The sequence below is a fragment of the Podarcis filfolensis genome (assembly GCF_964270895.1).
Source record: "Podarcis filfolensis genome assembly, chromosome: 5".
In the NCBI taxonomy this organism is placed as follows: domain Eukaryota; kingdom Metazoa; phylum Chordata; class Lepidosauria; order Squamata; family Lacertidae; genus Podarcis; species Podarcis filfolensis.
The window spans coordinates 34,019,566-34,045,669 of NC_139608.1; the positions used below are offsets into that span (position 1 = coordinate 34,019,566).

General features: G+C 43.4%; 1 protein-coding gene across 1 annotated transcript in view; it reads right to left on the reverse strand.

The window, feature by feature from the left end:
• ST6GAL1 (ST6 beta-galactoside alpha-2,6-sialyltransferase 1) overlaps nt 1-24,784 on the reverse strand; it is a 120,744-nt gene extending 95,960 nt beyond the window's left edge. The window contains exon 1 of the mRNA XM_083613863.1: nt 24,701-24,784. The gene's annotated coding sequence lies outside the window, so the exon portion shown is untranslated. The remainder of the gene's footprint in view (nt 1-24,700) is intronic.
• Between the last annotated feature and the right edge of the window lie 1,320 nt (nt 24,785-26,104).

A 26,104-nucleotide genomic window follows, 5' to 3' on the forward strand; every position in this document is an offset into this window, starting at 1 on the left:
GTAGGGACTCTTTCTTCTTTCCATCTCTGGGCTAGTAGCATCCGTGCAGCTGTTGTTGCATACATAAAAAGTCTTTTCTGCTCCTTTGACATATCGGTACCTATAATTCCTAATAAAAAAGGCTTCTGGTTTCTTTACAAAAGTTATTTTAAACAATTTTTTCCCATTAATTATATATCATTTCCCAGAAAGCTTTTATTGACCCTTTACATTCAAAGCACCTCAGAAACATAATCTGCAAGAGATGAGGAAAAGACATTCTATGAGGTAAGGCTGGAAGAAGTGGGTACATTTAGCCATAATTTACAGGAGGGTAGATTGTAGTCTAACATTAAGAGAAATGTTTCAGAGGTGACAACTGAGGCAATTACTTAAGGAGAGTGGAAGATTGTCCATCACGGAGTCTGCAACAAGGGCTGGGAAGTCATCTGTTAAAGACACCCTCACTCTGCATCAAGCAGAGTTTTGGATTACAGTGGTACCTCTGGATGCGAATGGGATCCGTTCTGGAGCCCTGCTCACATCCTGAAGCAACCCGCGTCTGCGTGGGTCGTGATTCGCTGCTTCCACACATGCGCATGACGTCATTTTGAGCGTGTGCACATGCGCGAGCGGCGAAACCGTAATGCATTCCGTTACTTCTGGGTCGCCGCGGAGTGCAACCCGAAAACACTCAACCTGAAGCTACTTCAACCCAAGGTATGACTATACTAGATAGCCTACTGAGAGCTTCAACATATGATTCACCAATACTGAATCTATCCACATTACTGAGCTTTACAAATTAGCTCAAAGGGAAGTAGATATCTGGTAAGTAAAGGTAAAGGGACCCCTGACCGTTAGGTCCAGTCGTGACCGACTCTGGGGTTGTGGCGCTCATCTCGCTTTACTGGCCAGCATGACTAAGCCACTTCTGGCAAACCAGAGCAGTGCACGGAAACGCCGTTTACGTTCCTGCTGAAGTGGTACCTATTTATCTACTTGCACTTTGACATGCTTTCGAACTGCTAGGTTGGCAGGAGCAGGGACTGAGCAATGGGCGCTCACCCCGTCGCGGGGATTCGAACCGCCGACCTTCTGATCGGCAAGCCCTAGGCTCAGTGGTTTAACCACAGTGCCACCCGCATTATATATCTGGTAAACTACTAGTATTTCCATGTTCTTTCTCCACTCAGAGCTATAAAGTCTTGCTGTGGTGGAGAACTTCATAAATGCACATGGTAACCTATGAACCACTCATGCTTAGCACTTTTGCACTCAGCAGTATGGGGAGATAGAAGAGAGCAGCACTGGAAATGGGAGCACAAACAACTTTCTGTTTGTGCCAGTGGGTTGTGAGTATAGGCCTTCAGTTGCAGCAGCCGTAATGATGGCTGGCCATTTATGATTTATGGTGCTTTTAGTTTCATTCCATGCTCATGCTTTATAATCTATAATAAACATAAGATGAAAGCAGTACTCATATAATCATAGAATTGGGACTCCAAGGGTCATACTCAAAATGCACCAGAGAAATTAAAGGAGGCTGCTAGTCATGAGGGCTATTAACTCCAGTATCAGAAAACCAGCTGCTGGGGGTGACAAGAAGGAAATGTGACAGCATCCATAGCCTTCTTATGGGCTTCCCATAGGCATCTGGTTGGCTATTTGGAGAGCATAATGCTGTGCTAGCACTGGTCTCCTCTTGTGTTCAGAGACATGTGGTGATACAGTTCAGGCACCTATGGCAGAAGCTTTAACAATTGTCCAGTTTTCAGTGTTCACCTGGTGCTAAACTATTAACAATACTTGCTCAGTGGCTGACTTAACACAATTGCTTTTCTCCGGAGCAATTACAAATTGCTTGGAAGCAATAATCCTTTATACACCCAGTAGATCACTGTGGTCTGCAGGGAGAGCAATGGCAGCAGCTCCACTGCTGAACAAAGTTTAGATCTGGTATAGCTTTACTCTGACTTAACCAGCTTGCTTTACTCCAGTTTCTCTTAGATGTTTATTGTGAAGTATGTACTTGTAGTAACTGATAGTGAATGTGTGCAATGGGTCTGATCAGACATTGAGATTCATTTCTGCTTACTCAGAAGCTCGCCCTTTTTTGCTCGTTCATCCCTGATTAGCCAACTAGGGCAGTAAATGTTTAGAAATGAAAATATGTAGTTATGAAAATCAGGTGTGACAGGTAGTGGAAAACATTGGAGGATCCCGTGATAGATGGAAGTAGTGTGAAATACTATGCATATCAGATAAACTGTAGCCAAACAAAATTGATACTTTGCATTAAAATGCAAGGCACGAAAGAGCTAACAACTTCACTGGCTTTACAAAGGCAACTGAAACAAAGTGGAATGCCATGGTCATTTACATTCTCACAGTGTTGCAAATAATGGCAGTCCCTCTCACAGTGTTGCATATAATGGCCTTTGCTGCTTAAGCACAGTTTCCATCAACAATACTTAGTCCGACTATTTCAGAAGAAATAGCTTTTCTTTTTTTAACAAGGTGTCTTTCCAAAATATGCCTTATTAATTTGTACAGCATCAACTTCTCAAGAATATAGTTTTTAGAGAAGACTGAAGCCTCTGATGCTCAAAGTCGTATTTGCATGGTAGAAGGTGAAATTAGAGTTGAGCAGGTGGGAAAGAGGATGGGAATTTATGAAGGGTGCAAAGAAAGGCAATGGGAAATGAGCTTGTTTTGCAACCCCATGGCACTCTGTGGCTGTACTTATCCTCACGTGTTACTTTTCTAGGGGGAAGCAGATGCACAATGTATTGGAAGGGATTCTACTGATACTGCACTGGACAGCCACAACTCCCTGGCATCCTGAGCTTGGCTGACAGCAGGCAAAGTTGAAATGCCCCCCTTGAGCTCTTTGGTTGGCTTGCTAACACCATGAGAAGCTAGCAGTTGTTGGCTCTCAGATAAGGAGACAAACTTCTCTTCCTGTAAGCTCTGTAGGAACTTGTGGCCAAAAGTCCCCCTCATTGGTGTCAAAGAGTGAAACACCCTAGGGCGAGACAGCAAGCAACAGCAGCATAGAAGCAAAGTAGAACTGGAAGGGACCCACCCCAAGAGTAATCTAGTCCAACCCCCTGCAATGCAGGGATCTCATCTTCCTTACACAGGAATAGCATGTTTTAAGCTAGCCGAACAGCCCCCAAGCTGGCCCCCAAAATAGCCTCAAAGAAGCTCCTGTTTTAATATCCTAACTCTGAAGCCTGGAGAGCTGCTGCCAGTCAGTGTGGCCACCACTAAGTTGGATGAACTCAGTGGTCTGACTGTGCAGTGGTCTAACTTCCTGTGTTCTCAGGTTCCAGCCCAAACATCACCAGTTCAGCCCACCAGCAAGCTAGAAGTTCATATTAAATGCAGCTGCTTTGCAAGTAGAGAACAGCAACCAAATAAAATAGGGCTTCAAGCAAGTATTTATCTTATCATCAATTAGCACCTAGTGTTTGTGTGTCAAGAGCAAACTTGGGAGGGGTGGGAGGAATCAGGTATGGGTGTGGTCATGTGTTTCTTTCTGGAAAGAAATCCAAACTAAGCCACTATTGCTATAGCAATAAAGGCTTGAACCTTTCCATTCATCATGGGTCCTTATTGGCTTTGGGAACCAGTGAAAATAGACTTTGTCTGATAACACTGCTCTTCCTTCCCTCAAGTTACAGAAACACATAGCAATTTAAAGCAGCCTGCCTGAGGCAGCAGATTCCAGGGGAAGTTCCCTTTTCTGCCTTCTTCTCATCTATTCAAAATGAGCTCCAATTCAGGGCAGCAGGGTGCAAGGAGTTTCCCACACTAGCATTGGGGGAAACTGGGACCCTCCAGATGTCTTTATTGTCCAGCTCCCAGACATCATGGCCAATGTCAGGAATGAGAGGAGTTACAGTTCAAACACTCAATGGATACCAGGTTAAGGAAGACTGCTCTGCAGATGCGTGCACACACAGTTCTACAGAATGTATCCCAGAACTTGTCAGGCACACAGATGCAGTTTTCTAGTTGAAAAGAAAGCTTTGCATTTTCCACCCAAGTTGGTGTTTTAAATATCTTACACAGACTTAAAGTAATTTAATTTCTGGCTACTTCCAAGAACAACTGCTATTCAGGATTCTTCCCCCCCCCCCATTATCACATAGAGCTCTATATTCTGAAAGAAGACCCCTTCTGCCTGATCATGTGAATGACCTAGTTAACGTACATATTGTGGTCTAAACCACTGAGCCTCTTGGGCTTGCCAATCAGAAGGTTGACGGTTTGAATCCATGCAACGGGATGAGCTCCCATTGCTCGGTCCCAGCTCCTGCCAGCCTAGCAGTTTGAAAGCACACCAGTGCAAGTAGATAAATAGGTACCGCTGTGGTGGGAAGGTAAACGGTGTTTCCGTCTGTTCTGGCACTCGTCATGGTGTGCCGTCATGCCAGAAGCTGTTTAGTCATGCTGGCCACATGACCCGAAAAACTGTGGACAAATGCCAGCTCCCTTGGCCTGAAGCGAGATGAGCGCCACACCCCATAGTAGCCTTTGACTGGAGTCAACAGAAGATTTAAGCCACTTGCAAATTTGAGCCATGCACCAGAAAACTTGCATATTGCAAGTTTTAGCACCTTTTAGTGCCATGTAAAAAGTCCTACAACATTCATTTACAACTTAGCTTCCAAGGTACCCACACGTTCCCTTGGCCTTTTAGGTCACACCAAGCTGGTTTATAGAGGCACATAAAACTGGCTGCATCTGTTACTAGCGGATGAATCAGACAATCTGCTTGCCGGTAGCTGAAGGCAGGGAAAGTAGCCATTAGGAGCTTGGCAGTTCTGTGAGTGTCTCATTTAATCCATGTTCTGCCTTTCAGTTAAGGAGCTCAGACCAGTGCATTAGCCTTACATCAATGTGACAGTGGTAGGCTAGACCAAAAAATAATAATTTGCACAATGAGAACAAAGCTGGGATTTCCCAAATCTCAGCCCCACACAGACTAGTTGCTAGATCATGGGTTGTCTGTTAGCCCTTAGTAGAGCCCGTTAGGAGGTTAATAAATACCCACACAGAGACACACATTAATATAAGAAAAGAAAAAAAAGGTGAGATAATGGGTTAATTATTTACATTCAGTTTTAAAATGAAAATTTTAAGCAATCTTTATTCGGAACTCCCCCTGCCCCCCACCCCCAATAGACAACACTGATAGAATTGTGGAACATCTATTATTTTACAGAGCTTCTTTTAAAAGGTGTGTGTGTAATGTGAGGGATAGCATAATACTTCTACCTTGGCAATTAGCTGTAATGGAACAAATTGCTGAGTACTAATGACCTACATTTGGAACAGAACTATCCTCTGTGGGGTGAAGTAAGCTCAACAGTCCAGGTACATTTACTGGAAAATACTGCATCACTAAAGGTACTGTAATAGCTTTTGAAACACAGTGCATTGGAAAAAAATCTCCCAGCCTGAGACGGGGAGGGGGGTGGAATCTAAAACTGAACTTGGCAGTAGATTTCTGACAAAGTCAATAATCCAGAAAGACATTAAATAGGTGTTCTGGGAGATCTTCTCTGAGTAAACAGGGAGTATTTGCTGCTAAAACCATCAGAAAATACCTCCTGGTAAAATACTGTTTTATATCCATTATGCTTTTTTATTATTATAAAAAAGTGATGTTTTGAAGGATGCAGCCCCTGTATACTCACTGGTCTTTAACAGTCTGTGGCTAGAATCCAAAGCACTGTGAAGTTCAGAGCTACTCACTGCTTTGCATCCCCAAATGCGTATCAAGCACTCTGACAAGGAAGAAGAGGAGGTGAATCATACATACAATGTCTTAAATACTTTGAAATCGGGCGTCTAGAAAAAAGCTTGCAGAACTCGACTTGCACAGTGGAGCTTTCTGGCTCCCCCTCCCCGTAATTGCAGACACACACACCCTGCACCCCAAGAATATGATTATTACACAATTTGTACTGCTCTGATAACCAGCGAGTAGTTAGGAAGGAACCACATCCCTAAACAAACAATTTAACTTGCAATGCTGAACGCACTAGAAGCCCCACTGGAAACAGTGGGACATATTTCTGAGTTGACATGGGTAGGATTGCACTGATTGACTCCCTATAGAAATAAAAGAAACACTCTTTTAATTTCCCAGCTCCACCTTTAATAGACAGATAAGTAAATCTATTGTGGCTTGGCCCAAGAGAGCATATTTCATTGAAAACACTGTTTTTCAGGAAACGGAGCAGCCTTTAAATTTTGAGCAATTATGAATACTTCAGACCTGGTCTAACAAGAACAAGGAAGTGCCTCTCAAGTACAGAAATAGCACTACTTTGCTATAATGGGGTGGGGTGGAGGGTTTGGAGGAATCTAGCCACTCTGAAATGTCATATTCACGATCAACCAGGCTATTTTATTGGCAGGCAACTAAAGAGCCTTAAGGATGCCCCATGCAGGCATTGCTTATATGTTAATATGCCATCAGTTTGGTCTCCTTTGCAGGAGAAGAAGGAAAGCTAGTGCCTCAGGGCAGGTATTGTTAACAAAGCTATTATACTGCCAACCTTACTGTATGCTTGTGAAACATGGACCACATATAAACGCCATCTCCAACTCCTCGAAAGGTTCCATCAACAGTATCTCTGAAAAGTTTTACACTTGGGAAGACAGGCCAACTAATGTCAGTGTACTGGAAGAACCAAAGATCACCAGTGTTGAAGCAATGATTCTTCAACATCAACTTCGTTGGACTGGTCATGTGCGGATGCCTGATGATCGTCTTCCAAAGCAACTACTGTACTCTATTCCGAACTTAAAATTGGAAAGTGTAATGCCGGTGGTCAACAAAAAAGGTTTGAAGACTCTCTCAAGGCAAATCTTTAAAAATGTATTATAAACACTGACAAATGGGAAACACTTGCCTGCAAGTGCTCCAGTTGGAGAACAGCCTTGACCAAAGGTGTCATGGACTTTGAAGACACACAAACTCAGAACGCAAGGGAGAAACGTGCTAAGAGGAAGGCACGCTTGGCAAACCCTCACCATGATCAACTTCCACCCGGAAACCTATGTCCCCACTGTGGAAGGACATGTGGATCCAGAATTGGCCTCCACAGTCACTTATGGACTCACCGTTAAGACTCTGTTCATGGAAGACAACCTTACTTGGCTACGAGTGATCGCCAGAGAAGAAGATTGTCATGTGTACAGGACATAGCTTAAGGAATATGATTTCATCAAGCAGCATGGCAATAGGGGTCCCTCCAGGGGATGGGCCCATTTAGCTACACTGGTCAAAGAGGTGTAGATGCAACAAGTCTCCACCCAAAAAATGTAAAGTGTTCTCATTATTGCCCTGGTCATTTTATAGGAATTGCAAAACTACTACACACAGAGGGAGCATTCCTATATTTTTTCAGTACTGGAATACTCTTTCAAGCCTTTGTTTAAAAAGGAATAAAAACCTTGGGCTTCAAGGAGCACATTGTTCCATTGCTTTAGTTCCAACCTGTCTGCAATCCTGTTCTTTGCCATTCAGTTATTGCGGGAGAAGAACTGTGAGCAACATTTATTTATCATGGGACGGGTGTATTTAGAACCAAGATAAAACTGCCGAGCTCCCTTGTTATTTTTGTAATTGCTAGAATGTGTAATGCCAATATAATGTTGTTCCATTTATAGTATTGAAGTGTTTTTATATTGTGTTGTATTTGCTATCATGTTGCTGTTATTCCTGTTCTTAAGAAATTGGCCTTGCAATTGTTGAGTTTAATTGCTGCTATTTGTCATAAGCTGCTCACTGTTTCTTGCAGAAAGATTCTGCAAAATCCGCAGATTCTGATGATCCGCTGTACCTAGCTGAATCAATTTTAGCTGAAAATCACTTCACTTGAATATTTAGTTCCATCACAGAACCTGTGTTCTGACTTCATTATTCTCCTACTTCCCCTTTCTTGCTCCCAGCTCCTTCCTCTGTGGACCCCCTGCTTGCTGAAGCAGAGATTTTTGCTCCACTTTCTCATAAGCAGGGATGTGTACCAAGTTTGCATTTTTTTTGAAATTGCTTACCAAATATCACGTCACTCACAATTTCATGTCCCCATCAAAGCAAGTGCACATTAAATGGGATTCTGGGTTTGCAGTATTACAATGCCCTGGACCATATTATTTTTAAAATAAATGTATTCATAAACTCTGTTATTTTAGCTTTAGTTTATGGACGCAGAATTAATCTGCACCTCCACGGACAGCTGTGAGTCCAAAATGACCCCAAGGCTGTGTACCTGGTCCTTCAGGACCACAGTTATCCCATTCAGAATCAGGGAGTCTCCCAAACCTGCCCATCCCCTGTCCCCCAGAAACAGTACTTCTGTCTTGTCAGGATTCAACCTTAATCCGTTAGGTGGCAACCATCCTCCAACCACCTCCAGACACTCACACAGGATGTTCACTGCCCTCACTGGTTCCGATTTAAACAAGAGGTAGTGCTGGGTATCATCCGCATACTACTGAAGACCCAGCCCAAACCCCCTGATGATCTCTCCCAGCAGCTTCAGATAAATGTTGACAAGCATGGCGAAGAGAACGGAGTCCTGAGGTACTCCACTGGTGAGCACCTAGCAGTCCGAACACTCACCCCCTCCACCACTACTTTCTGGACATGTCCCAGGAGGAAGGAGAGGAACCATTGTACAACAGTGCCCCAACTCCCAACCCCCCTAGATGGTCCAGAAGGATACCATGATCTATGGTATCAAAAACCATTGGGAGATCCAGCAGAACCAGGAAACAACTTTCACCTCTATCCCTAGCCTGGGGGAGATCATCAAGCAGCAAGACCAAGGCAGTTTCAGTCTCATAATGGGGTCTGAGTCCCAGTTGGAAGGGATCCAATTGGTCCACATCCTCCAGATGTGCTTGGAGTTGTCCCTCAACCACCTGCTCAATCATTTATCTTATCTTCTCATACTTATGTGTGTTTTATTTTGGTTGCTTGGACCTCTAGTTTATTATTCCTTCAGTCTCAAAGTTTATGGACCCCACCTCCTCTTGCATGCATGTCATTCCTGTTTTGAACAGTTTTGTTACTCTGTTTGAGTTGACAGTCGTCAACGACTGGTACATCATCATGGAAGGGTTGACATCAGGGACTTCGCACTGGAGCTGCCTCTATTTCATGATTTTCTATATTGTGACCATGGTGGTGATGACAATAATTGCAGCCTTTATATTGGAGGCGTTCGTGTTCCGTATGAACTATAGCCGGAAGAATCTGGATTCAGGAGGTTGTTATTCCTGTGCTGATTGAGTTGTTGCTAGATTTTTCCGGATCAAAATAGTCCATGCTGATACTTTCACAGAGTTAATTCCCCCTCCCCAATCCATTTATTTTGCAGAGTTATTTTCCATTGCAGCAACAAATGTGCATCCTTGGATTCTGTGTGGTCGACAAACATCATCTCTGTCTTGGTAAAGACCTGTGGGAGTTACTGGGTAAATCTGTCAGGACATGTTATTTGCACAGTTCAAAGATGCCAAGTGACTCTCAGAACACACACAAGTGAAATACGGGTCTACTGAAGAAGCTCATCAACAATTTACAATGAAATAGGCAGCTTCTCAAACTTTTCCTTTTCAAAGCCAGCCAATTTTTGCCACTGCATTTGTTGCCCTTTTTCAAAAGCATAAAGAGCCTAGCAAAGTTGGAGCCCTGCTTGTGCAGACAAATGCCACCAGATACAATTAATTGCCACATTAAGTGTCACTGCTCTCCACTCTGCATTCAGAATAATCCTATTACCCCAGCGAGCACTTCACTTACCCCAAATGGTATGACGGGGCATGAGATTATTACTGCAACTAAGAGTAAAGGTAGCAGGTCCTCCTACTGATTTCAGCATCAAGAATATACCATGGTTGATAGTAACAAAAGCTGCTGAGAAATCCAGTAAGAGTAGCAACCTCTCCTTTACTTAAAATCAAGCTGAAAACATTTTATCTCCCTATTTAGCATCACCTCTTTCTTCCGCCTACTTGTTTCCCTGTTGAATTATAGATTGTAAGATTCTCACATGGGAGGGACCAATTTTTCTTACTGTCATTCCATACAGAACCTTGCATGATGGTGACACACGTGAAGCAGTGTTCAAAATTCCCCGGGAATTTTGAGTCCAGTTGTGACCATGTGGAGATCTCTGGACGCCAGGTTGGCAATATCTGCATCTGGCTGGCCCCTCCAGCTTTCTTGGGCAGGTAAGCAGAAGAGTTTATTTATTGAATTGATATCCCACCTTTTTCTCCAAGGAGTACATGGTTCACCTCCCTCCTCAGTTAATTCGTACAACCCTGTGAGGTAGGTTAAGAGGCTCTGCCTGGCGCAAGGTCACCCAGTGTGCTTCATGACTGAGTGGGGATTTGAACCCTGATCTCCCAGGTCCTAGTCCGGCACTTTAACCACTACACCACACTGGCTTCCTCCAGTACTTCTGCTATGGGGCAGATACATAAATCAAATAGGTAAATAAATATGGGGAAAGCAAAATGTCACTTAGAGAAGGATCCAAAATATTTTCTTGAAGCTTTAATTTGTTTTATTCTGGATTCAAAGAATCATAGAACTATAGAATTAGAAGGGGCTACGTGGATTTTTGTTTTCAGTTTTCATGTTCTGTAAACTGCTTTGAGTTTTTTTTTCATTTAAAATATAAAGTGGTACAGAAATGAAATTAATGATGATGGTGATGACGATAAATTCAATTGGTATCTAGACATTCCGTTGTGGCAATTGTAACCTAGGTTTAAGGTGCCATTTCGTGGTTAGCTTATATATCTAAGTTTCTAACACTGACGTGGAGAATCTGTGGGCCTTCAAGTGTGGCCTGCTTAGGTGCCTAAGCTGTCTCACCACCCAATTCATTCCTTCTGGTCCAAACTTTTCTGCCCCCCTGATGAATTCATGCTCACCCAGCCTCCCAGTATCAATAACACTCCCTCCCACTCATTATACTGTATTAATAATATTCCACATCCAAGACATTGCTTTTAGAATTGTAAAACTCTTGATTTAGCCAACAGTGAAGTATCGCTCTTCAAGGGGAAAGCAAAGACTTCCACATTGGATGGCACTTCTAAAAGGCTGCTTAGCCAAAGGAAGGAGAGTTGTGGGGGCAGGAAAAAATATGAGAATATAAAACAAATGAGATCACCAAAAGAAGCGTATTTCTGTTTCAAGGAGGAAGTTGGAAGAAGCCCAAAATCACTGCTGGCAGTGAGAAGTGGGAATCACGTCTTGGTATACCACGTCTGGAGCTATAAATAATAAGAAGTCACTATTTCCTGAAAACAATGCATCTCGGAAGAGCTTCCGTTTTCATAAGCTATTTTGCTTATTTAAAATGTTTTTACACATTTTAATTAAATGTTTTCAAAAAAAGACAGCTTTTATGTGTCTCTTGACACGAAATTGTTGATGCATCTTGGAAATTAGATCTGAGCTTCTAACTGCAAAAAAAACCATCTCACGACATGGAAATGTGGTCCTCTAACAAAGTATTTAACCTCAGATACTATTTTCTTGTGTGGTGGTGATTTTAGTGTTATCATTTTAATATATTCACATTTTATTTTTATTATGATTATGTATTACCTGCCCTTTGCCCTAAAGTCCCAGGGTATGTTGCAACCCTAAAAACACAAAAATATTAAGAACAGTTCAAAACAGTAGTGATGTTGATATATTCGCTTTATAAAACTTGTTATCTGCCCTGGGCTACTTGAGGAAGAGAGGGAAACAAACACGCTTCTGTGCCTCAAGATTAAAAAATAAATAAATGCAGCTGTAATACACACAGGAATAAGTTATATTGAACTCAATAAGGCTTACTTCTGAGTAAACATATCTAGCTGTTTTCTAAATCTTAGAGGAACATTATCATTATAAGCCCAGAATTTTCCCATACCCCCTAACATTTTGAGAGGCAAATTTGGGGCACACTCCCATCCCCACCATCCAGCCAATCCCGTCGCTCATTCGTACACCCTCTCCCTGCTTCTGCCCCCTTCCTCACCCACCTGCCCCATCCCTCCCCTCTCCTACCTGCTACATGGACCAGACCAGCCTCTGCCTCCTCCAATGCCACAGACATACTTCCGGAAGGCAGCTTCCAGAAGTGCCACAGTAGATGGAGGAAGGGGAGTGATGATATGTGGCATCAAGGTAGTTCCCCCCCTCCTCTGTTTCTGGGTCCCACACTCTGATGTGAGCCACCTGACTTGCACCCAGGCCCAGACGGGGGGGGCATATGGGCCACTTGGCCCGGGCCTTTGATTCCAAAGGGGGCCTTGGATTGGTCATCTGATGCCTGGCGTCGGGTGGGCCGAGCCCGACACACCCGGGCGATGTGTCCCAATTTTCTGCACTCTGCGTTGTGGAAATGGCAGGTCCTCCTCTCGTGACTTTCTCCACAGCTTGCGCAGTTCCCTCCTTCTCGTCGAGGCAGCTGTGGTATGTGGGCTGCTTGAGTGCGCTGCTGTACTTGGTGCACCTCCTCCCTGTTGGATCCTGAGTCGTCGGTGAGGTCTTCGTGGTGGACCCTCGGTTGGGACGGCTGGCTCGGCCGTGCCTCTTGCGTTGACCTCTCGGCAGCTTCCATTGCCAGGGCCTCCTCCAGAGCGACCTGGAACGTTAGGTTCTTCTTAGCGTAGAGGCGTCGTTGCAGCTTCTCATCCTTCAGGCCACCGACGAGGCGGTCACGAAGCATGTTCTCCAGCTCTGAGAAGTTGCAGAACTGGGCAGCTTGGTGGAGAGAGGTCACAAACCCAGTTATGGTTTCCCCAGGGGCTTGCCACTTTGCGTAGAAGGCATTTCGACGAGCCACCACTGAGGGCTGTGGCGAAAAGTGCCCCTTCAGCTGTTCCATTATTGTTTTGTATGGAACAGTAGCAACGTCTTCAGGCGCAAGGAGAGCCCGGGCGATTTCAAACGTCTCCTCTCCGCAGACGCTGAAGAATATTGCCCTCTTCTTGGCGTCTTCTACATCGGTGACCCCTTTGGCTTCTGGGAGGAAGGTGAAACGGGAGGCGTACGCTTCCCAGTCTCCAGATGCTGGGTTGAACGGCGAGAAGCTGCTGTCGGTTGCCATTCTGAGTTCCTTGTGTCCCGGAGCTGAAGCCTGGATACACGGTGTGAGGCAGCGGTGCGGCAGGTGGCGGTACTGCGGTGCTGTGTGTGGCAGTCAGCTCAGCAGGATCCCATCCTTGTCGCCAGTGAAATATACTCAGAGTCGCAAAGTGATTTCATGCTCTTTATTCAGCTCATAGTGGTGAGGAGGAATGAATGAAAGTCCCCTCAAGGTATCTGCTTTATATACATTATTTACACAATGGGCTGCACATGATTGGCTAATTCCGGAATTCTACTGTAAGCCAATCAGGTTGTGGATTCACTTCTATCTGGAGCATGATTGGGTGGTTCCTGCCAACCAATCATACTGCTGCATTGTTCTAGGACCAATCAGACTGCTGCCTTTTGGATCCTATTGTTCTAGGACCAATCAGACTGTTGCAGTTTGGATCCTATTCAACTCAGTACATAACACAGGGGATGCACTGGGGCCAACGCGGAGGTGCAAAGGCGGCGGCCGCAGGCGGCAGATTCCTTGGGGCCATGAATTTGGAAAACATTTTTCCAAATCTTCTAATTGCATTACGCATTTTCTTATCATTACCAGATACAGTGGCCTCCAATGAGAGAAGTTTCAATATATTAAAACGAATTAAGTCTTTCTTTCAATCAACAATGGCTCAAGAATGCCTAAACGGTTTAGCAATGATAAACATAAACCACGATAAGGCGAAGTTGCTTGATTTTTCCTGCGTAATTCAAGAATTCGCAGAAAAGAAAGCCAGGAAAGCATTTTTAAATGTAAATACTTAAAATAATCCTTTTCCCTATGTATTTTTAAAAAGCACTATTGTATATCTATATTTTCCATTTTGTCTTTATATGCAGATACAGTTCAAGCCTTGAAATAAAATTATTTGTCAGCATAACTTTTGTGGAAATTATTTATATACTTACTTATTTATAAGACTTCAGTTATCCCCAGGGTAAAAGGGGGGATATCTACCTGGCCCGGGCCTCTGCCTGGCTCTGCAAGGCTCTGCTTGCACCACAGCATGGAACCAAACAACAAGCCCAAAATTGGTCATCTGGGATTGGGATCAGAAGCCGGGGTGGCTTCTGTCAATCTGGGATGTCCCAGTTAAATCGGGACACTTGGGAAGAGTATGCATTCCTAATTTAGAGTGCCTAAACCATGAGTCTTCCCATTCATTCCGCTTTTACAGAAGTGGCTCCTCTGTCCTCCAAGTCCCTGTTCAAAGAAGCTTGTCACATGAGCTTTGTTAAATGGTGGTCTGGCAGGCCTGAGCTCCAGGTCTTTTGTGGCAGATCCCAGACTTCCTGCTCCTTAGTTTAATACTATAAAGAAGAGTTGTTACTTTGCTGAAAGGGCAGCTGGACACTGCAAAGCACAGCATTGGCAAAATCTCAGCCACACGCCATCTTAATTTCATACGCCTATAAATCAGCATATGGAGCTCTTATGCAAATTTGTGCCATGGGCCTATCCTGCCCCGAAAATCCTTTTATTTTCGAGTGGCCAACCCCCCCCCCCGGGCATGCCCTCCTAACTTTCAGGGAGCAGATCAAAACAAATGTTTAGACACCAGGTTTTGGGTCTCCCAAAGGACTAGACTTCTCTGATGCTTTTCCAGTTATGATTTGCTTTTATCTTTAAGGATGAAATGTAGGGTGTTTTCTTTATTTTGTAAATGTCAGAAGCTTCCCCACATTTCACAGAAAACAATATTTAAAATAAATTAAAAAGATACTCAAATGTGGATGTGGTAAAACAGTAAGACAGAAGTGGCATGTGTTCCAAGTTCTCGATTCTGAGACATTAGGAAACAGCCTGCGCTGGACAGGGTTGTACAGTAGTACCTCGGGTTACAGACGCTTCAGGTTACAAACTCCGCTAACCCAGAAATATTACCTCAGGTTAAGAACTTTGCTTCAGGATGAGAACAGAAATCGTGCTCCGGCGGTGCGGCAGCATCAGGAGGCCCCATTAGCTAAAGTGGTGCTTCAGGTTAAGAACAGTTTCAGGTTAAGAACGGACCTCTGGAATGAATTAAGTTCTTAACCAGAGGTACCACTGTATTTTCTTGGAAGGAGCAGGTCTTAGCTTAGGGCTTACCCAGCAGCACTGTCACTAGAGACTCAGGAGGCCTCAGTGGCCAGGAGTGCTTTCCTGCCTTCTTTGGCAGCTTTTGAACAGAGATGATTTACCCTTTGTAGTCCATGCTCTGCTAATTTTCAGACAAGGTTGCTGCAGTGCATTGTATGTGGTTCTTTTGTCTTCAGCTGATCACACAGAAACTCACTATGAGCCAAGTTAGTGGTTAAATGAACTTTATTTCTGAGGAGGCCAAAGAGCCTGTGTAGAATAGTAACCAACCTCTGTGTCACCTCTGTGTCGGCCCTCCAGGAGCCAGCTGTTTATGTCATATATGTATCTTTTTTTTAAAAGAAATATTTATTAAGATTTCACAAAAACAAACATACAAAAACACATAATAACAAAAGAGAAAAAATAAAAATAAAAAGATAAATAAAACATACAAAAACAACAAGAAAAATTAAAAACAATTATTTTTCATAACAACAAACTCGTTTGCTTGTTTCTTTGACTTCCTCACACCTCCCCTTCTTGTATTCCCATTTAATTAATCAAATCAGCAAATCCTTACCCTCTTTCATTTATCTTATCTCTATAACTTAACATTTTATAACTCAGTATTTTCATACATTATCAATTCATGTCATATATGTATCTTAATCAGAACAAACACTCAGAAAACTGTGGGTTCGCTTCCCAATAAGAACATCAAAAGGTTATCTAAAAGTAGCCCAACTGGTCACCAGGCTATAAACAGTTTAATCTCTCTCCTGGCTCTTAATCTGAGAGCTGAGCAAACTGCAGTGGTTGGACAATTAAGCAGCATAAAAGGACATCCCAGATCACTCAGGTGGATATTTTGGATGATTTCCCAGCCGATGTACAGATAGCTCCTCCAGGATCCCAGTACCTGTAATGACATGCCGGTCCCTGTAAGCCCATAAAAACAGTACACTATATGACCATTGGTGCCGCTTATAAAATGTTTGATCTCAGGGGGCAGAGGAGGGACATTTCCTCCATGGTTTATTTAAATAGAACCTTTAATGTCTATTCCTGAAACTGGAGCTCATTCATTTTTTAAATGCCAAATGCAGATGAAGACTTGTGGTAGGAAAATGGTGCCATCTTTGGAATCTGTTCCCTTGAGTGACTGTTCATGGCCCTGGATTGGTTAGCAGAATGCTGAAGACAACTCTAGGATTTTGGGAAACTTTCCATGACTCTCCTTGCAAGAGAGGATATTAGGATAACACATTCTTATTTTCAAATGTGGCACCCTTTAGATTCCTTTGTTCGTTGCCAGAAATAAGTACAGCTTTTTGTTCAGCGTGAACTAGGCAATGGGGAGCAAAGTAAGATAGCTGAACTTCAGTGAACCTCTGCATGCAGATGCTACAAAAGTGACGTACTTAGTGATGAAATTACCATAAGCAGTTCTCCCCCCTCAGCCAAAAGGGGATTTGTGGCCATAAGCCATTACTTTCCAGTAAAAGAAGCAATCTTCTTTGTAGCTCTGCTCTAAGCATAGTTCCTTAAAGAGATAGAATGAAAACTAGAGGAAGAAGCTGCTAAAAACTTTTCTGAATAAGCTGAGCACTCTCTAGCAACTAGCAAATTAAATAACTGATGGGGCATTAGTACTGTTATGAGTTTGTGGTTACCAGACGCATTCTAACCCTGGAACCAGCAAGTCCTAAAATATAAGACAGGAAGCTTCCTGTGTTCGTGTAATCACCTGGGTGATGGGCCATTAAGAAAACAAATGAAAAGTGATCGGCCATTAAGAGAGAACAAGGGAAAGGTAATGGGCCATTAAGAGAACAAAGGATAGGGTCCCTCCTCCAACTCTTCAACAGTGAGAAGGACAAAAGGCAGAGTTGAGAATTGGGAGTTGGCTGTAATGCCACCTAGAAGTCAGAGAAGGAGAGCATGATGTTTGATTTCTGAACGCTCTCGCTAGGAGAGAAACAAGATCCTTTCTGGCTCTTAATGCTGTGAACTCTTCCTCCACCATAGGATCAAGTTGTATATATGTGTAAATAAACCACATATCATAAAGGCGCCACACTCTCTGCTACGCGTCATTCCCAAAAAGAAACACGAACCCTTGATAAGCACCTGAACCCCCTGAAATCTCACACTGCTCAGAGATTGGGGTGGCATGCAAGAGTACAATATGAGAGCCATCTTGAAGCCATGTATCCTGTGTTCAGTCATTATGTGGAGCATTAATGCAAAATTAACTGGAAGAGAGTTGCACTATAGAAGCAAGGAACAGTTTCTTTTTGTTTTCAAGGAGGAGGAGGAGGAGGAAATTTACCAATCTTATTTATCAAGTAAGTGGCCTTGGTGTGTTCTGTGGTGTTACAAGCCAAAGGAAAGTGGGAGTTATGATGCAGATTCTTTCTGACCTATTTCTATCCATCTTATGCCATCCATTCATCACTCTTATCTTAAAGTTCCTGGATGTCCAGATGAACCCCCAATTTGAAAAAAAACAACAACTTCTGATTAAGTGGATGCTAACATGTATCAAAATAGTATAAAAGCTGCTCTTCTGACAAATATTCAGACTCAAGGAATTGTTAAAGTTTGCTTTGTTACAGCCTAGATAATGAATCAATCATTTTTGTTTGTTTCAGTTATTATTAATCAAGTGGATGAATGGTTTCTCAGTTTTTGTTTTGAGATTTACATGCCTACAGGTCTTGAAGAAAAAAAAAACAGTGTGACCTCTTTTACAATTCCAAGTACACCTAATATCCATTATCCATTATCTCTGGAAAACATGTATCTATTTGAAGACACTCAGCAAGCAGATATGGCAAATCTTTACATAATTATTTACATTTCAAAGTCTAATGAAGAACCAAGTTTTAACGATACATTAACCCATGGGGTGTATAAACTATAGTTCAAGTTTGAAAGCCATAAAGACACAGTTTCTTAAGGCAGAAACCCAGTTTTTCGCATATGAAGATGGATATCGCTACATCTGGGCTTGTGAGGACAGTGCAATCCTCTACAAGTCTTCTCAAAAGGAACTCCCATTAAGTTTAGTGGGGCTGACTCTCAGGTAAGAGGCTACAGATTGCAGTCCAATTGTGCTACAAGAAGACCTGCCCTGGAGGATTGTTGGTAAGCCATCAAGGGGGGAAAACTTGCTTTGCCTTGTCTGTTGTATATAGGAAACAATGGGGATGCTTTGTTTGAAATTGTATGGGGTTCTACTTATACTGAAGGTTAAATTTCAGGATCTCTTCTAACACAGAGCTGGTTCGGAGATCCCATGCAACATGGTTTGGACATACAGAAATGAGACCTGTGCTCACATGTTCCTCCCTCCCTTATATTTCTACTTCCCTCCTCTCATATTTAACTACTTATTTCAGCTCTGTTCACTTGCATGTGGAGCGCTCACATGTTGAAGAAGGGGAGAGGGTGTGCTGCTGTCCTGCTGCCAATGTTGTGTGACATGGAGTTTTGAAAAGGAACTGGCTACCAATTAGTTTCCAGGCCCAATTCAAAGTGCTGGTTTTGACCTACAAAGCCTTAAACGGCTCAGGACTGCAATACCACAAGGACTGCCTCTTCCAATATGAACCTACCAGGACCCTGAGATCATCTTCTGAGGCTCTTCTCCATGTGTCTCCTCCTTGAGAGGTCCAGAGGATGGCAACATGAGAACGGGTCTTCTCTGCAGTGGCTCACCATCTCTGGAACGCTCTCCCCAGGGAAGTTCACCTGGTGCCTTCATTACACACCTTTAGGTAACAGGCAAAAATGTTCCTTTTTAACCAGGCCTTCGGTTGATCTGTTTGACATCCTATAACCTTTTAAAATGCGGCTCTTTTCTTGGGGTCTGTTTGTTATTGGGTTGTTGTTTTTATTCTGATTATATATATTTTCTGTGAATTGCTCTGAGACCTCTGCGTATAGGGCGGTTTATAAATTCTAATAATAATAATAATAATAATAATAATAATAATAATAATAATAATGTCCTCTCGTAATGTAGATTTGTGTTTCCCCCCTTTTCTTCTTATGCCTGACTTTCAGCTAAGCTCAGAAGGATTCACCCTTCTCATTCCTAATAAACAATAGTGTAGGGGAGGCCATTCTAATTTATTGTATAGTAATATTAATTTCAACCTATATTTATTAGATATGTCAAGCTGTTTTGAAAATTCCTTCCTCACATCCACCTTCTTATCAGTTGCCTCCCACGGTGCTGGTTCATAAGTTTATCATTCGTTTATTTCCTAGCAGGTATTTGGCAAATACAAAAAGAACTTATTAATCAGCCACAGGTGAATAAATGTCGTCTCTCATTGTCCTCCTGAATTCCATCCAGTTAATTATTGTTATATCAGTCCTTAAGACAAGGCTATCTATCTTGCATAATTTTCCAGTCCTTACCTTTATTGAAAATGCCTCCTAACATTGTCTCATCAGCAGATTTCACTATCACACTCCTGCATCCTTTCCTAAACCCAATAATGAAAATATTGAGCAAGTGGCAGTCTATAACATCTTATTTTGAGCTCAAAATTGTGCCTTTTATTTTGCACATCATCCCCCCCCACCCTACCATTAACTGGTCATGGATCCATCTCAGAATATCTTCTTCAGCCCTTAACTGTTGTTGTAAACAAAAATTGCCCCTTTGCCTTATGGGGTATCCAAGAGCCCATACAGAGTCCTTACATAGGTTCCCTATTGGTAGGAGAAAATAACAGAGGCCAACCAGGGAATATTGAGAAGCAAAGCAGCTGGTAAGCTTGATCTTTATTGATCTGTTGCAACAGAGTGCTCCTCTTACCCGCGGGAAAGGAGGAAGAACCCAGAACAATGGCGTGCAAGGCCTTATATGGACTTTTGAAATTGCCACCCTGTAGATCAAGACCACCCCCAGAAACATCATACATACATCACAGAAGGGGTGTAACCTAAGACCACCCCCCAGATACATCATACCTACATCACAGAAAAGGCGGTCTAAAACAGAAATTTGAATGTTGTTTTTCTCCTGTCGTTTATCTCCTGTCTGGCAGGTTACTTGATTGGATTGCCTGGGGAGCCTGGCCAGTCTTTTGTAATGATAAATGCGTAGTTCCTGGGCCAGGTCACAGGCTCACACCCTATTCAAACACAGACATGCCCTTAAGACAGGATTTGTGAAAGAAAAGACAATGGGGAGGCTTTTCCATTTTCCTTTGACCTTGCAGAGAAAACATTTGGTCAGTTTGGGACAGTTTGGGAATCAAAATGGTTCCAGGTCAGTCTTCCTGTGCTGATCTATATACGTGCTTGGTTGGTACACTTATGAACATTTAACATATATCTAAGACCTCAAAATTCCTATCACACTGTGCCGCTGCAACAATGTTTTACATAAGAAGAAGACGTGTTTTTATTGCAATACTGAGCCAAGTTATATCAATAAATTTATTCAGACCTCCCAAATGTAGTTAATGGCACACCCATACAAATCTAATGCAAGCTTATAATCACTCAAACTTGCATTTATCCACCTACCATTTTGGCAAGCAGCAAGGTGCTGTGGGAAAGCACCTTTTAACTAGGGGAAATTTCTGTAGCAACAAACCAAACTCTGTATCAAGGACCTGAAGTCCTCTCTTTTAGTGCTCCTTAGGGTGGGCAGAGATAAAATAAATGGAAATTCTTCCTGTCAAATCTGGACACCTGTAGGCAATGGTGTTTAACAGAGCAGAAGGTGATATGATCAACGGAAGCTAATAAGTTTTAGTATCAAGATAGATTTTGCTTTTCTGTGTTTCCCTACTCAGTGTCTGCCCTGCAATTCTTCCAAGTCTGTTGTATCACCCAGACAAGGTATTGTGGTTTATAACAAATTCTGCTCAGTTTCAAAGCAGGACAACTACAATCTATGGATTATGAAGCTGGCTTCTTAAGCGGGCCAGTTTGTTAGACTATGGTTCCTGGTCCAAACAACATGTCACCTTCCTCCTGCGAGTTCCTAATGTGTGGGGGTCTACTTCGACCTTTGGGTACCTCTTGATGTAATGTCATCAAATTTGGCATGAGGGATCCTGAAGTGACCTTTGTCAATGTTTGGATACCAGGAGCCATTTTGATTTAAGATGGGGGACCGAAACATGAATTTGGAAGAACATTACCCATTTGGGGGCATATGTTTGGCTGCCTCTCAAGATAGTGACCCCAGATTGGGCATGAGGGTTCATAGGTAGGGGGGCAATGGCCTTCATCAATGTTTGGATGCCGGGTGCCATCATGATTCAAGATGGTAGACTGGAACATGGCACCACTCATTTTATTTTGGCACACGCTCAGCCACTTCTCGATATATCGTCAGGCGCCATTTAGAATCAAGATGGCAACCCAGTATGAATTCACAACTAGTCCAAGCAAAATTATTGTCATGACATGACCAAACACACAACTTACACTATCCTTTTAAGAAGCATGTTTGTTTGTTTGTTTCTAAAAATTATCAGGCAGCACCAGGCACTCTCCATTATTAATAAACATTCACTTTCTTGTTTTCTTAAACCCAGTGTGATTGCATCCACAAAAAGTGTACTCCTCCAACAGGAATTCTGTTGCAGTTCAGCTTCTGCCAGTGTTTGAATGCTAACAATCACTAGCCAGCTTGAATTGTGTCTGGTGTGTCTGGGGGTAATTCCTTCATCCCATTCACGCAAGTACAGATCGCTGGTGTTTGCACACAGAAAAATGACCTACTTGCTTTCATATTTTATTTCCCAGCTACCCAAACCCTTCCAAATTTCCCAACTACCCCCTAAACTTATATTGAAGATACCTGATCTGACTGCTGATGTACCTAAATTAATTCAGCAGCCGAGTCTTTTTTTAGTCCATCCAGAGATATACGGCACCTTTCCAACATACGAGCAAGCACAGGCTGGCTTCTGTTTCCTACCAAGTGGCATAAAAGAAGCTTTCCTATCCAAGAACACTCCATCCCTCCATGTTGCACTTAGTGGAGCTGCAACTTTCATTGATTATATTATAAATGTATAATGTACTGTTTGGAGAGCAGATGTATAGTAGTAGATAGCTAGAGCCTGTGCTGAGAAGTCCTCAGACCACAATCTCATGGCATTAGCACCGCTCCTTCTATATTGTTGAGACAATATTTGCCTTTCTTACAGCCTGTTGTAAGGGTTACTAAGATAATGCAAAGTTGTTTTGAGCTTTTGGGGGAAATGTTAAATGGATGCTAGGCAATGGACATCTATTTTTCTATAATACCTGCCATAAACCATTATTTGTACCCTGCCCCATCTGAAATATACTTGGGAGTCCTGTAGTGATTTCATGCTCTTTATTGCAGCTTGTAAAACAGTGATTGAATTGCCCCCCAAACCTCAGGCTTTTATATACCTTATTTACACAATGAGTCCCATCTGATTGGCTGATTCTGCTTCCCTCCTGGAACCTGATTGGTCTTTTCCTGCAAGCCAATCAGTTGTTGCATTCTAGGATCCTACTTGCCTATTGTTCTAGGATCCGAGCTTAGTACATAACACCATCTGACTGGGTTTCCCCAGCCACTCTGGGCTAGGATTCCAAGGCAGAAAATGCCTCCATTGCTTTCATTTCTTACTCTCTACTATTTCCTCCTCTCTCTCTGATGTAGCCATCAAATATTCAATTTTAAGAACATAAGAGGAACTCTGCAAACAGCCCCTCTAGTTCAGCCTCTGACTACTTCCATTAGCCAACCAGATGCCTCCAGTCCTCTCCCCTCATTGCTTGCCAACAACTGCTTTAACTGGCCTAAACATCACTGCTAGCAGCCACTGAAAGATCTGTCCTCCATAGGTTTGTCTAATTCCCCTTTAAATCACTGAAGCTGGTGCCTGTTGTGCATCTACTGCCTTCTCATTCATTCAGGAAAAATGCATATGGGCATAAAGTGTGCAGGGAAAGCAGGCAAGGACAGGGGTGGATGGGGTACCATGCCTGCAGTCACTCCCCCTAGTCTAGGGTTGCCACCTTTGGTCAGGCAAAAGACAGGGCAGGTTGGGGGTGAGGATTGGGGGGCACACGCACTCTCATGACACCAAATCCTCCACCCTTTGTGGAGGGGGGGTTCCCCGGATTTGGCCTCCCTTACCACCCTGGCCCCTCTCTTTCCCTTGACTCACAGGCAGATGGCCAGCTCCCATGGGCAACTTGAACCACAGCTGTAGCCTCTTGCCCATGCAGGCAAAGGAAAAGACTTGAGCATGGAGGAGGAGGGAGGTGGAGAGGTCAGGTTAGGGTGGTGGAGGCGGCTAAGTGGCAGCAGACACGCACCATTCTTGACCGGTGGGTAGTGGCTGAGGAGGAGCGCCAGTGAGGAGGAAAGAAGGAGGTACGAGGGAGGGAGAGGAGGTATTTTCTCTTCTCTCTATTGTCACTCATGCTGGGCCAAGCTCCTCATCAGCCGCACCAACAATGACACAACCGCCATTTTGCGCTGGCCGAGCTCAAATACAAAAGAAAAGGTCTCCCGTTTGAAGTCCAAACAGAACAGGGGTCATTTTTGTCCCCAAACAGGGTGATCCTGTTTTTTACAGGATGGGCGGCAACCCCATTCCCTACACACTTCACGCCCACAAACATGATTTCAAACACATAAATAGAGCTTTTATGTCAGCGTCTTCCCAAAATTCCATCCATGGAGGTTTCCACTGAAATGCAAATAGCATCTCAGAGGGGTGGGTTTTTGTTGGGGCTGTGAAAGGGTGAGGAAATGTTAAACTTCCCCTCCCCAACCACCTCAGTCGACATCAGAGGCTGTTTGGCATTCCTCCCCGCCCCCCTGCCCAGCCAATTACATAACAAAAACCATGTATAGAGGGGATATCTAGCCTGGTCCCTAGGGACAGGCTGAAAAGCAGCAATTTCTTGAGGGAAAGAGTAGCTGCCTTGACGCAGCAACTGTCTTGGGCAAGTGGCAAAAACCTTGTGCGCAGCACACAAAACAGTTACTGTATTTCTGCAGAACAATGAAGGATCCTATTTATGCCTGTGCAGCAGAAACAAAAGGGCAAAAGCAGAGATCTGGCTTTTGCCCATGCAGGTTGGAACTGGTTCCTATGGTTGAGCAATGCAAAGGCAACCTGAATGAGCACAAGTGAGTGAGTGAGTGAGTGAGTGAGTGATCTCCCTTCTCTCAGGAAGATAAATAACACAAACTGGTTGTGGAACTATAAGCACCCTGTACTTCCAAAGACATTAGACCCCCAAATACAAACAATTGCAGTATTTTTATTTCATTTTATTTTTTTAATCTAAACATTCAAAACATGAAAAGTACACCATTATGCAGGGGACTAATTAAAGCTGAGCCAAATATCTTGACTCCACCACCACTTTTGCAGGGCCATTGCCGCTTGCAAAGTTCTTTTGGTTGGGGGCAAATTGTAATAATTGGGGAGGTGTCTTACCTTCAAACAAGAGATGGCTGAAGCTTTTTCTTTCTCTCACAAAAAGGAAAAGTCCTGCTGCCACTTCGAGTAGCAACTTGGCTGCTCTTAGCAGTCTGCTGGCCAGATTCCTAGGACATAATGCCCCCTGGGAATAATGCTTCATCATAGTGTAGTGTCATAGCCAGGGGCATTCCTGGGGAGGTGGGGGGAGAGATGATAGTCCCCACTGGTAAGAGTCAAGTAAATTAGTAGGAGCTGCTTCTGTTCTGGTTACACCCACACAGGTAACAGAATCAAGGGGTAGATTCCTGTAAATGATGGAACTGCAGAACCAGCACTGTTTCCTTTCCACTATTAATCACATTAACCCTCATTTGTCATTTTGTTGCCCATTAATCTGGTTAGATGAGTTCTTTGTAGTCTTGGGCCTTAATAACACTTGGGACTTAATAACACCGAATAATGCTTTTCCAGCATTTCCAGTATATTTTGATATTATTTCTGGATGTCATTTTCCCAGAATATCCAGAAATGCTTGTGGAGTTTGGAATTAGACAAATGAACTGAAGACATTCAGGTTCAGAGGTGCTTTGTCCCTGAATAAAGGTAAAGGCAAAGGGGGGGTGATCCCTGACCATTAGGTCCAGTCGTGGCCGACTCTCGGGTTGCGGCGCTCATCTCACTTTATTGGCCGAGGGAGGTACAGCTTCCGGGTCATATGGCCAGCATGACTAAGCCGCTTCTGGCGAAACCAGAGCAGTGCATGGAAATGCCGTTTACCTTCCCGCCGGAGCGGTACCTATTTATCTACTTGCACTTGACATGCTTTCGAACTGCTAGGTTGGCAGGAGCAGGGACCAAGCAACGGGAGCTCACCCCAGAGCGGGGATTTGAACTGCCAACCTTCTGATCAGCAAGTTCTAGGCTCTGTGGTTTAACCCACAGCACCACCCACGTCCCTGAATGCTTGCTACCAAACAATGAAGGCTGCTGCTTTCCTATCTTGCTGGTGGGCTCCCCAGAAGGACTCAGCTAGCCAATGCAGGAAATAAGACGGGCTAGTTTGGACCTTTGGTCTGATCCAACACATCCCTTCTTATGTTCTGAAATGGCTATCCATTATAAGATGACACATTTTATAAATTAGGCTTGGTGTGTGTGTTTGTTTTACTGATGCTGCTCCTATACCAGATCACCTGACTGCCACACAGAAATGTAACAGGTGAAGGATTTCCAGTACCAGAGAAGCCTTGCCTACTGCATTTCTCTGCACAGACAGCTGTTAGAGACTTGGGAGTTGTGTGTGTGTGAGTGTGAGAGAGAGACGGAAACTTCATTATAAATTACATAGACTAGATTCCCCCTTGCATTTGTGTACACTAACTGCCACCTGCTGGTTCATACAATCACTACAACAGATTA